Raw genomic sequence first — 11025 nt, 5'->3', positions numbered from 1 at the left:
TGCAGACTTCAAAGTGCCTCTCTTTCTTCACTTGCTATATTACTGAAAAAATGCCCACAAGAAAGTTAGTAAGATGAGTTGCTTTTGTTTTTAATTTATCAGTTTGATTTGATTTGGAACAAGGGGCCCTACACATGGTGAAACGACTAAAATAGATACTGTTGATGTTCTGTTTCAATTTTTGCTGGTTGATAACTGAAGACAAGACAGAGAAGTGGGGGGAATGAAAAGGGCTAACCCTAACTGAAGTGGTTAGTGGGATCTGTGAAATTCCACCCAATATGGGTAATGAGATTAAAAGTAATAGGTGCGTTGAGAGTTCTTGAGCAGAGGTGGCATGAGGCTAACAACCCAGAGTAAGAGAGGGCATTGTAATAGTGCTAGAAAAAACAGCAGAGATGGGAGGCAACATGTCTGTGGGAGACTTTGAGCTAATCGGCTGAGTAGCCTTTCTCTGGATGGGAGTCTTAAAATGGCTCTCTGTCTGTTATGAAGACAAGAGTTCCAGTTGATCTGATCAACGGAACAACCAACTCAAGAAATTAACATGCAGGTAGCTGCACTCTACAGACACATGTACCCTTAATGTAGTTCTCAGGGAGACTCAGTATGGCACAGAGTGCAACAATGCCAGCCCTTCGAAAAATATAGGTACTAATCATTTTTTTCAGCTGAGTGGACTGGACCAATGTGAAACTAAGAGTCTTGCTCAAGGATACAATATTCTGCTGGGTATTGAACCCACGACCTTACAATCATGAGCCAAATACCGTAACCATTAATCCGTGCACCTTCACAACATGCTACAATAGTGGCAAGCCGACAGAAAAACACTGATGATCTAAGAGATGATTGGAGGATAGAGTCAACAGGTGGGTGGGTTCCACAGTGGATTTACACCTGACAAAGCTGAAAGCACAGGTGACATTGAGAGCAACAACACTGTTACACTAAACTTGAAGGCAAGGGACCACAGGGTAATGGTGCAGGGGAGTAGGTCCTCAGCAAACCTTGGTATACAGAAGCTGTACTAGGGTCTTGATGGCCAACTCCAATAACTTTGGTTTATTGGAATACAGAGATTTTCCTAGGAATACACATGTATGTGTGTGTGAGAGAGAGAGAGAGAGAGAAAGAGAGAGAGAGAGAGAGAAAGAGAGAGAGAGAGAGAGAGAAAGAGAGAGAGAGAGTTAGAGTGGGGAGTTTAAGACTTTTGTGTGTTTAAGGGTGATTTCTGGGTTGCATTATTTGAGGCTAATAGAAAGGACATTGTCAGGTATGGTAGCCTTTTTAGTTTGAAGTGAATGGAAGTGCTTCTATACTTGGTGTGGGCGGCAAGCTGGCAGAAATATTAGTACGCCAGCGAAATGCTTAGTGGTATTTCGTCTGCCATTACGTTCTGAGTTCAAATTCCGCTGAGGTCGACTTTGCCTTTCATTCTTTCAGGGTCGATAAATTAAGTACCAGTTACGCAATGAGGTCGATGTAATCGACTTAATCCCTTTGTCTGTCCTTGTTTGTCCCTTCTATGTTTAGCCCCTAGTGGGCAATAAAGAAATAATATGAACGTTTATTACTGAATGTGTTGGAGCTGACTACCAAATGGGCAGCAAATGAGCAGACTGTATCTGCAAGAATATTGTTCCTAGAACCAACACATTTAGAAGAAATCAAATGAAATAAGGATCTGAGGAATAAAGTGAGAATCCTTTTGGTAAAAAGTCAGCAGGTGAGGGTGGGGCTGTAGGGTAAGAAGTTTGGTTCCTAACCACTTGGTTCTGGCTCCACTGAGTGATACTTAGTGCAAGTATCTTCTACTATAGCCTTGGGCTGACCAAAGCCTTGAGTGGATTTGGCAGACGGAAACTGAAAGAAGCCCATCATATATATATATATATATATACACACACACATATACATATACATACATATATATATATATATATATATATTCATATGAATACATACATCATATATATATACACACACACACAGACATGTATACATATATATATATATATATATACATACATATACACATACATACATATACACAAACATATATATACATATATACATACATATACATCCATCCATACATATATATATATATATACATACATAAATACATATATATATACATACATAAATATATATATATACATATATATACACACACACACACACACATACACCCACATATATATATATCTATGTGTGTAAGTCTTTGCGTCTGTGTCTGTCTCCCACCACAGCTTGATAACCAGTGGTGGTGTGTTTACATCCATGTAAGGGAGCAGTTCAGCAAGAGAGATCGACAGAATAAGTACCAGGCTCAAAAAAGACATAAGTACTTGAGTTGATTTATTCAACTAGAATTCTTCAAGGCAGTGCTCCAGCATGGCCGAAGGTTAAAGACTGAAGCAGACTAAAGTTTAAAGATAATGCATGAGTGAGAGCCAAGAAGAATTGTGAGCAGTGCAATCACTGATGACAATGGTTTCGGAGAGGGACGAAGAGAGATTGCTGTTCTAAATGTAAAATAAGATATGGTGGAAGAGGTGTCGATGATTTGGAGGAGTTTGGAGAATGGTAGAGGAAGCAGATGTATTATGGGAAGACTTTGAAGCTGAGTAATTGCAAGTCTTTGCTGCTGATATCCAGGAGAAAGAGATGATTCGCAGGGAGAATGAAACCATGTACTATCTTTCAGAATGTGGCCTGGACAGTAGAGCTGAGTGATGGATAAAACTGAGCAATGGATAGAACTGAGTGATGGATAGAGCTGAGCAAAAAATACACGTGACAGATAGTACTGGGCGATGGATAGAGCTGAGTGACAGGTAGAACTGAGTGATGGCGAGAACTGAGTGACAGATAAAGCTGAGCGATGGACAGCGGTGAGTGATGGATAGAACTGAGTGAAGGATAGATCTCAGAGATTTCTTTTTATTTCTTTACTACCCACAAGGGGCTAAACACAGAGAGTACAAACAAGGACAGACAAACGGATTAAGTTGATTATATCGACCCCAGTGTGTAACTGGTACTTATATAATCGACCCCAAAAGGATGAAAGGCAAAGTCGTCCTTGGTGGAATTTGAACTCAGATCGTAATGGCAGACGAAATACCGCTTAGCATTTCGTCTGGTGCGCTGACGCTTCAGCCAGCTCATCACCTAGATCTCAGAGATTTGTGTTTCAGTTATAAATAGGATGTGGGGTTTGCATGTTAATAAAAGGTGATGTGTGGTATCAAGGTTGGCTCGGAGTCCACAAATGCTAGTAAAGAAAGTGAAGAGTGAATTGTCTAATGAGGTTAGTTTTAGACATCTAGTGAAATGTGAAAGTTCATAGAGTGCTGCAAGATCATGAAAACTCCCAACAAACAAGCTTGATCCCTGCTTGCAACTGAGTAGGTACTTATGAACGCAATCGTAATATGGTGATGTTAAACTAGGGACATAACAAGCTTTAACCCCACCCTCTAAAAATAAATAAATAAAGTTCATTTGAGGTCAACTTATTTCTGTTTATCTGTTAATTAAAACTGTGACTTTGTATTATTTTTATATAGCACTTTCTATATTTAGTTAAATGTTAGTAACATTCTAGTTATTTCTTGCTTCTACAACATCCTAATTTAAACAGATTAATTAACTATTCAAACATAACATTGATAAACAAACATTACAAATATGTTCAAATAACCGAAAGTTATCGTAATTTCTCATTAAAGCAAAGGAAAATGATTAGTAATGAACCATATTCAATTAACTCTGGTTGAATTAAGAAATGCTTCACATTCTTCATTAATTTAGTAAAAACCTTGCTCACAAGATAAGACTGTTGCAGTAACATTCCAGTTATTTTTAACTAAAAATCACACTTGAAATATTTTTAACAACTGATTCTCAATCAACAGTAAATGCTAGGACAATGCTCTTGTTTTTACATCGTAACTAATTTAAATATGGTGAGAAAATACAAATATATATATATATATGTGTGTGTGTGTATATATGTGTGTGTGTATATATATATATATATTAACACAGACACACACACACACATATATACACATATATACACACGAACACACACACACACATATATATACAAACAGACATACACACACATATACACATACACACATATATACACATACACACAAACACACATATATATATATATACATATACATATATATACAAACACATGCATACACGCGCATGCATGCAACTTACACCCACCTACCCACGCATGCACAATGCACACACACCTACCCGCCTACATGCACAGATTGTTCACAGCAATACAATAACAAATTGAGCATAAAAATTTCGTTCCCAAGACAAAATCCAGAATTTATAGAATCGGCAGAAAAGAAAAGAACAAACTGAGAGAACAGCATTTAATTACTGCAACAACAGTAAAACAAATAAACGAACAAACTCAAGGATTTTGAGACATTATTGTAACACTATAAAATTTTTAAAATATTCCTCTTTAAGAAGACGTGTCAAAGGAAGGCTTTAACTAATTATATCGGAAAACAGTTCAAAAGAGATTGAAAGTTCTATCAGTTTTATTGATTTTAATGATTTCATTTACCAATTATAAAATTACATTTGTTTTTTCTAACACGCAAACGAGGAATAAAACTGTAGAGCAGAAACAGCCCAGCTAAAATGCAAAATGTTAATTTGCATCATTCTTCTGTTATTATACTAAGTTAATTTTACTTCGTGTATAGAGAAGGATACATACAACCTACAACAAATTTCTCGTCTTCTTAATCATTTTATCATTATTATTCTTAAGGTGGTGAACTGGCGGAATTGTTGGAGCATTGGATAAAGTGCTTGGCGGTATTTCCTCCAGCTCTTTACATTCTGATTTCAAATCCTGCCGAGGTCAACTTGGCCTTTCATCTTTTCAGGATTGTTAAAATAAAGTACCTATGAAGTACTGGAGTTAATGAAATCAACTCATCCTTTATCCCCCAAATTCCTGACCATGTACTAAACTTTGAAACCATTATTATCATCATCATCATTATTATTATTGCCTCTGCCTTAGCGAAGGTGAGGTATTGTTTTCGTCGTGTTTGTTTGTTTGTCCATGGACAAGATATCTCAAGAACTGCTGGATGGATTCAGATGAAACTTTCAGGGATGTTTGGCCTCGTGACTGGCACGAACTGATTAGATTTTGGGATTGATCCAGTACTGGACAAGGATTCTGGATTATTTTTCCTATCTTTTTTACTTAATTTTTGAGAGAGGCTGAGTTCATTTTTAGTATTCTCATTTGTGAGAGCAGTCGAGTTTATTTCAGTTATTCTCATTTTAAAAATCATCTCTGGCTAATCATTGAGAGGACATTGCCTTGGTGGAGGTTTGCACTCTCTGAGTTCTATTGTTATTATTATTATTATTGTGAAGGTACATGGCTCAGTGGTTAGAGCATAGAGCTTACGATCATGAGGTAGGGAGTTCGATTCCCGGACCAGGCTGCGTGTTGTGTTCTTGAGCAAGACACTTTATTTCACGTTGCTCCAGTTAACTCAGCTGTAGAAATGAGTTGTGACATCACTGGTGCCAAGCTGTGTCAGCCCCTTTGCTTTTCCCTTGGATAACATCAGTGGTGTGGGGAGGGGAGGCTGGTATACATGGGCGACTGCTGGCCTTCCACAAACAACCTTACCCGGACCAATGCCTCGGAGGGCAACTTTCTAAGTGCAATCCCATGGTCATTCATGACCGAAGGGGGTCTTCTCAATAATAATAAGGCAGCAGTTAGCAGAAATATTACCATGCCAGACAAAATGCTTAGTGGCATTTCATCTGGTTTCATGTTCTGTGTTCAAATGTCACTGTGGTTGACTTTGCCTTTCATCCACTTGGAGATATTTGCGCTGGTAGTAGTGCTAACTTTCAACGGAAACAATTTCTTTTGTGGCTGAAACCTTGCGGATCTATTTTTAATGCTAGAGTAGACCACATGGTGGTCACTCTCTTATATTTATATATATATATATATATATATATATATATAGGGAGAGAGAGAGAGAGAGAGTGTGTGTGTGTATGGTGATTCTAGAGATGACAGGAGAGGCTAAAGTTTGATGAAACAGAAATATAGTTGAGAAAAGATGAGGGTAGATGAGTAGCAGCAAAAAAAAAAAAGGAAAAAATAGAGGAGGAAGGTGTATGTAAAGGATAGGAATAAGGAAGAAAGGATAAGTTTTTTTTCTCTGTGTGTGTACATATGTACATACGTATACATATCATTGTTTTACACCCACTATCAATATTGGGTTGGGTTGGATAGATCTGCTCCCCTAGGTGGGTCGGGGGACCTTATCTTCCTCAGTTTTAGTTTGGTTAGTTTTCTATAGCTGGACACCTTTCCAAACACCAACTACTTTATCCAGTGTACTGAGTGCATTTTTCTTGATGCTACACTAGAGAGGTAGCCACACCCTACTCATAACTAAATGGACAAACTTACAATTTCAGGGGTCACTCATCTGCCTCGTTACAGAGTGTGATGCAAAAGTGACAGCAGCATGAATGTATTCATCCTGAGATTGTAGGGTGGTGTCAGTAGTTCATGAAACTCAAGCAACAGAGCAAGGGAAGACAGTGGCCCAAGATGTGTTGGAGAAAAAGCAGGAGTATACTGGCAGAGTGACAGAAGTTTAAGACAAGCAGTATAGGATGTTAAGGATGAAGGTAGAGTGAATTTAGTACAAGTGGTATAATTCTGGGGTTTTTTCTTGTAATCAACCCTGAAGAATGAAAGGCAAAGCTAACCTTGGTGGAACTAGAACTCAAAATGTAAAGAGAGACGAAATACTGTCAAGCATTTTGTCTGGTATGTTAATGGTTCTGCCAACTCACTTCAAATAAGTTGAAGGCCAACTGAAGACATGGCTGGTAATGTCAGAGGTGGGTGTGGAAGTACAATTGGACCCCTGCATCTATGGTTTTTGGCAGTGGAACCAGGAGAGGGTATCCATTACAGTCTCCACCACAGCTGATTGTCAGATGTGGTCAGCATTTGTAAGGGACGTGGTGAACTTGTTGGTTGGAGCCAGCTCAATGCAATCTGGATGAATGCTGACACAAAGTGGTCTAATGCTGCTATCTACACAGAGGTTACGGAAAGGACCAGAGGGATTGAGTGATGTACATAGCGGCATGGTAAATGGAAAGTAGTTTGGTTTGGTACCAATAAGTAGCACAGACGAGTAATAGAGAGAGGGTCAGAATAGATAAAGGGACGTCCTAACTACAGGCAATGTATGACAAACAAAAGGGGTCCACTGCCATTTTCAGTCCCACAGGAGCATAGTATAATGAGAATTGAGGAGAGGAGGGGGTGACTGAGAGATAAGCAATGGGTATGGATGAAGGAAAGCAAACAGAGGATGGTGAGCAGAGGATAAGAAACAAAGGTCCTTACCTTACAAAAGGGAGCAATGTTTGGCTAACAGCAGAGAGAACTGCTGCAATCCTTAGTCATACTGACAGCATAATACAGTGAGATAAATAAGGGGAGTGAGTGATAGAGGAGTAATAGGGGCATAGCTCTAGGGAGGATTCATGTCTTTATTATATATAATTTTCAACCTAATTTGGAGTATGAAAAGGTTGGTTTTGAACTGTTTTCTCAAAATGTTCTGAAAATATTGCTTAAACAATGCAATTTCACAAGACGAGAGTTCTTAGAGTGACCTCCCTTGTATGAGGTTTCAAGCTGAATGCAGTGATAAATTAGACAGGATATGTTTGGATATTCTCATAAGAGCTAGAAATGAAAATGTAAAATGTGAGCTTGAAACAGCTGTTTTTACACATATCACTTGCATAACTTTTTTTAAAACATAAAAATAAGCATTTTCTTGAGAGCCTTTGTATATTTCAAGATATATTCAAACAACAGACTATTCGAGAGGAAACAGTATCAGATTACCAACTGAAACAGAGGAAATGTTAATCGTAAGGGTACTGAAAATCATGAATGTTTCAGTTAAAAATGTCATAATCTCATTGTTCAATGTCCATGATCCATACTGGCATGGGTTGGACAGTGTGACAGGATCCAACATGCCTCAGAGCTGCTCTGGATTCAAATCTCAGCTTTGGCATAATTTCTACAGCTGAATGCTTATTAACCACTTTACAGTGCATGCTGGGTGCCTTTTTTTTTTCACCAGGCAACTTGCAAGACAATGTACAGAGAGGAAAAGGTCCTCCTGACTGAAGAAAGTGTACGAGAAAATAGAGGGTGGCTTTATGCCAGGCATTGAGAAGCTAAAGTATGATTAAAAGACAAATTCAAGTCACTTACTAGAGAGGAAATATATGACTACTCCACGTTATGTGAAGGCAGGTGAGAATAGCAGGAAGAAAGATAAAGATGGAGGTGGCAGGATGCAGGAGCAAACTGTCAAGGTACAAGAAGGTGACCAGAAGAGGGAACATGGATTGAGGATCAGAGATCAAGGAAAGAATGGGTAATTTCATAAGAATGTGAGAAGAGAGTGACAGATGGTTAGAGAACTGGATGTAGTGAATGATGAGTGAGGGAGATGTATTGAAGACTACTCTACATTTAGTTATTGACTACATTTAATTATTGAGTTATTGCTAATTGATGAATCAACAGAAATTATCATTATTATTATATGTGTGTGTGTATATATATAGATAAATAAATAGATAGATAGAGAGATAGAGAAATAGATATAGATAAATAGATATATAAAGAGATAGATATAGATAAAGATGTGTGTGTATATATATATATATAGATAGATAGATAGATAGATAGACCACATGCAGTTTACAGCTAATTGGCATAGTAGTCTACATTATTGAATTTCAGTGTAACATATTTCAAGATTTGCAAATTAAGAAATAATCATTACTACTACTACTACTACTACTGCTACTAGGCAGCAAGCTGACAATTGTTAATGAATCAGTGAAAATGTTTAGCAACATACCTTCTAGTTGTTTGAGTTATTAGTTCAAATGCTGCTGAGGTTTATTTTACCTTTCAACCCCTTGGGGTCAATAAAATAAAGTACCAGATGAACACTGGTGTCCATGTAACCGGCTAGCCCCCTCACAACAAATTTCATGCCTCGTATGTATAGTAGAAATAATTATTATCATTATTATTATTATTATTACTAAAGTGGTGAGCTGGTAGAATTGTTAGCACACCAGGTGAAATGCTTAGCAGTATTTCGTCTGCTGCTTAATTCTGAGTTCAAATTCCACTGAGGTCAACTTTGCCTTTCATCCTCTCAGGGTCGATAAACTGAGTACCAGTTGAGTACCAGGGTTGATGTAATCAACTAATCCCCTCCCCACAAATTTGTGGTCTTGTGCATCCAGCAGAAAGGATTGTTATTATTATTATTATTATTATTTTTTTCTGTCTTTTTCTTTTCACCTATTATAAAATTGAAACTTAGAGACTGATGATGTCATTCCATCAATGTGTGGATGCTGGTTGCTCTTGTTCATACTTTACATTTAAATTTCTATAATTTTGAATTTTTATCACTTCTTATTTTGAACTTGACAAAGACAGACTAACTGTTGAAATATCATTCGACCAATAAAATATCCATTACAATTGAATCGCACTCTTCATCTTGACTGTTTACCTTTGTTAAGAGTTATGTCAATCCTTTTTAAAATATTATTATTATTATTACTTTATTATTCAAGCAGTGAGCTGGCAGAACTGTTAGCATGCTGGGTGAAATGCTTGGCGGTATTTCGTCTGTCTTCATGTTCTGAGTATAAATTCTACTGAAGTCGACTGTACTTTCCATCCCTTTGGGGTCGATAAATAAAGTACCAGATGAGTACTGGGGTTGAAATAATTGACTTAACCCCACCCCAAAATATTTCAGGCATTGTGCCTATAGTAGAAAGGATTATTATTATCATTATTATTATTGATATTATTATTATTATTATTATTGGTATTATTATTATTATTGATATTATTATTATTATTGAGTGAGAGAGCAGTGCATGCCATCAAAGTGACACTGGGGTAAAATATACGAAGCCCAGTATACCCATCATGACTACCTGTCTGATAAGGGTACACCAGGCACATACATCACAACCATATGTGCGCAACATGGTGATCTTATATCAAGATAAACAGCGCATGACCTTCCAGGTGGGGGGCCCAGTTAGAATTTTCTTCTGGTCGAGTAGCCTGTCCCAATCAAAAGGTCCCTGAATAAGGATTGTTTAAGGATGTTGAACGAACCACCCATGTTTCCAAAGGTGAATAATCCAAACCTCGAAGAATTCCTTTCAACACCTGGCTATGATGCTCCCCCACTACTTCTGCTTGTGATCAGATTATTGATATTATTATTATTATTATTATTATCATTATTATCATTATTACCACCATCACTATCAGCAGTATGAATATCTATAATAAAGCTGATTAATCACTTTCTGTGACTGCAATGACACTTGAGTCTCTATCGATTTTATTTGCCTCAGATAAGAAACAGGTTGTTAAACTTAATGCAAAAAAATTTTTTTAAATATTCTTATTCAGTTTACGTCACTGAACTGAAAGTTTTATATTTCAAATGTATGTTGTAATGAGACAATCAAAACAGAAATTGTCAATATTTCTCAGCAAGATTTTTCGTGCAACGCAACATTAAGGGCAGAAAGTTGAGATGCCACTGCACAATTTAGAAAGACAAGCAGGAGATAAATTAGGAGTTCAAGTTCTGCTATAGTCACTGCAAAGCATTCCAATTCACTTGTGTGAGTAGAAAGATCATGTGATCATTAAAAGGTAGCAATACTTGTCGCTGAGAGCTTTTGGGAGACTTGTGATAGTGAATTGAACAGCTTTAAAAATGCCTTGCTTAGTCAGTCTTATCACACAAGAGAAGGTTTGCAGTAGAGTCCACTTCTGTCCAGTGAGTTTATAAAAGTGATTATTCATTGGTT

At 37.3% G+C, this 11025-nt stretch overlaps 1 protein-coding gene across 19 annotated transcripts in view; it reads right to left on the bottom strand.

Annotated features, from left to right (window-relative positions):
* The window catches only part of LOC115211116 (kinesin-like protein KIF13B), a 772943-nt gene that overhangs the window by 365509 nt on the left and 396409 nt on the right, over positions 1–11025 (bottom strand). The window lies entirely within an intron of this gene.

This window comes from Octopus sinensis, linkage group LG4 (genome assembly GCF_006345805.1).
Source record: "Octopus sinensis linkage group LG4, ASM634580v1, whole genome shotgun sequence".
Taxonomy (NCBI): Eukaryota; Metazoa; Mollusca; class Cephalopoda; order Octopoda; family Octopodidae; genus Octopus; species Octopus sinensis.
Note: the sequence above shows the minus strand (reverse complement) of the source record. Positions and strands in the feature narration are given on the sequence as shown.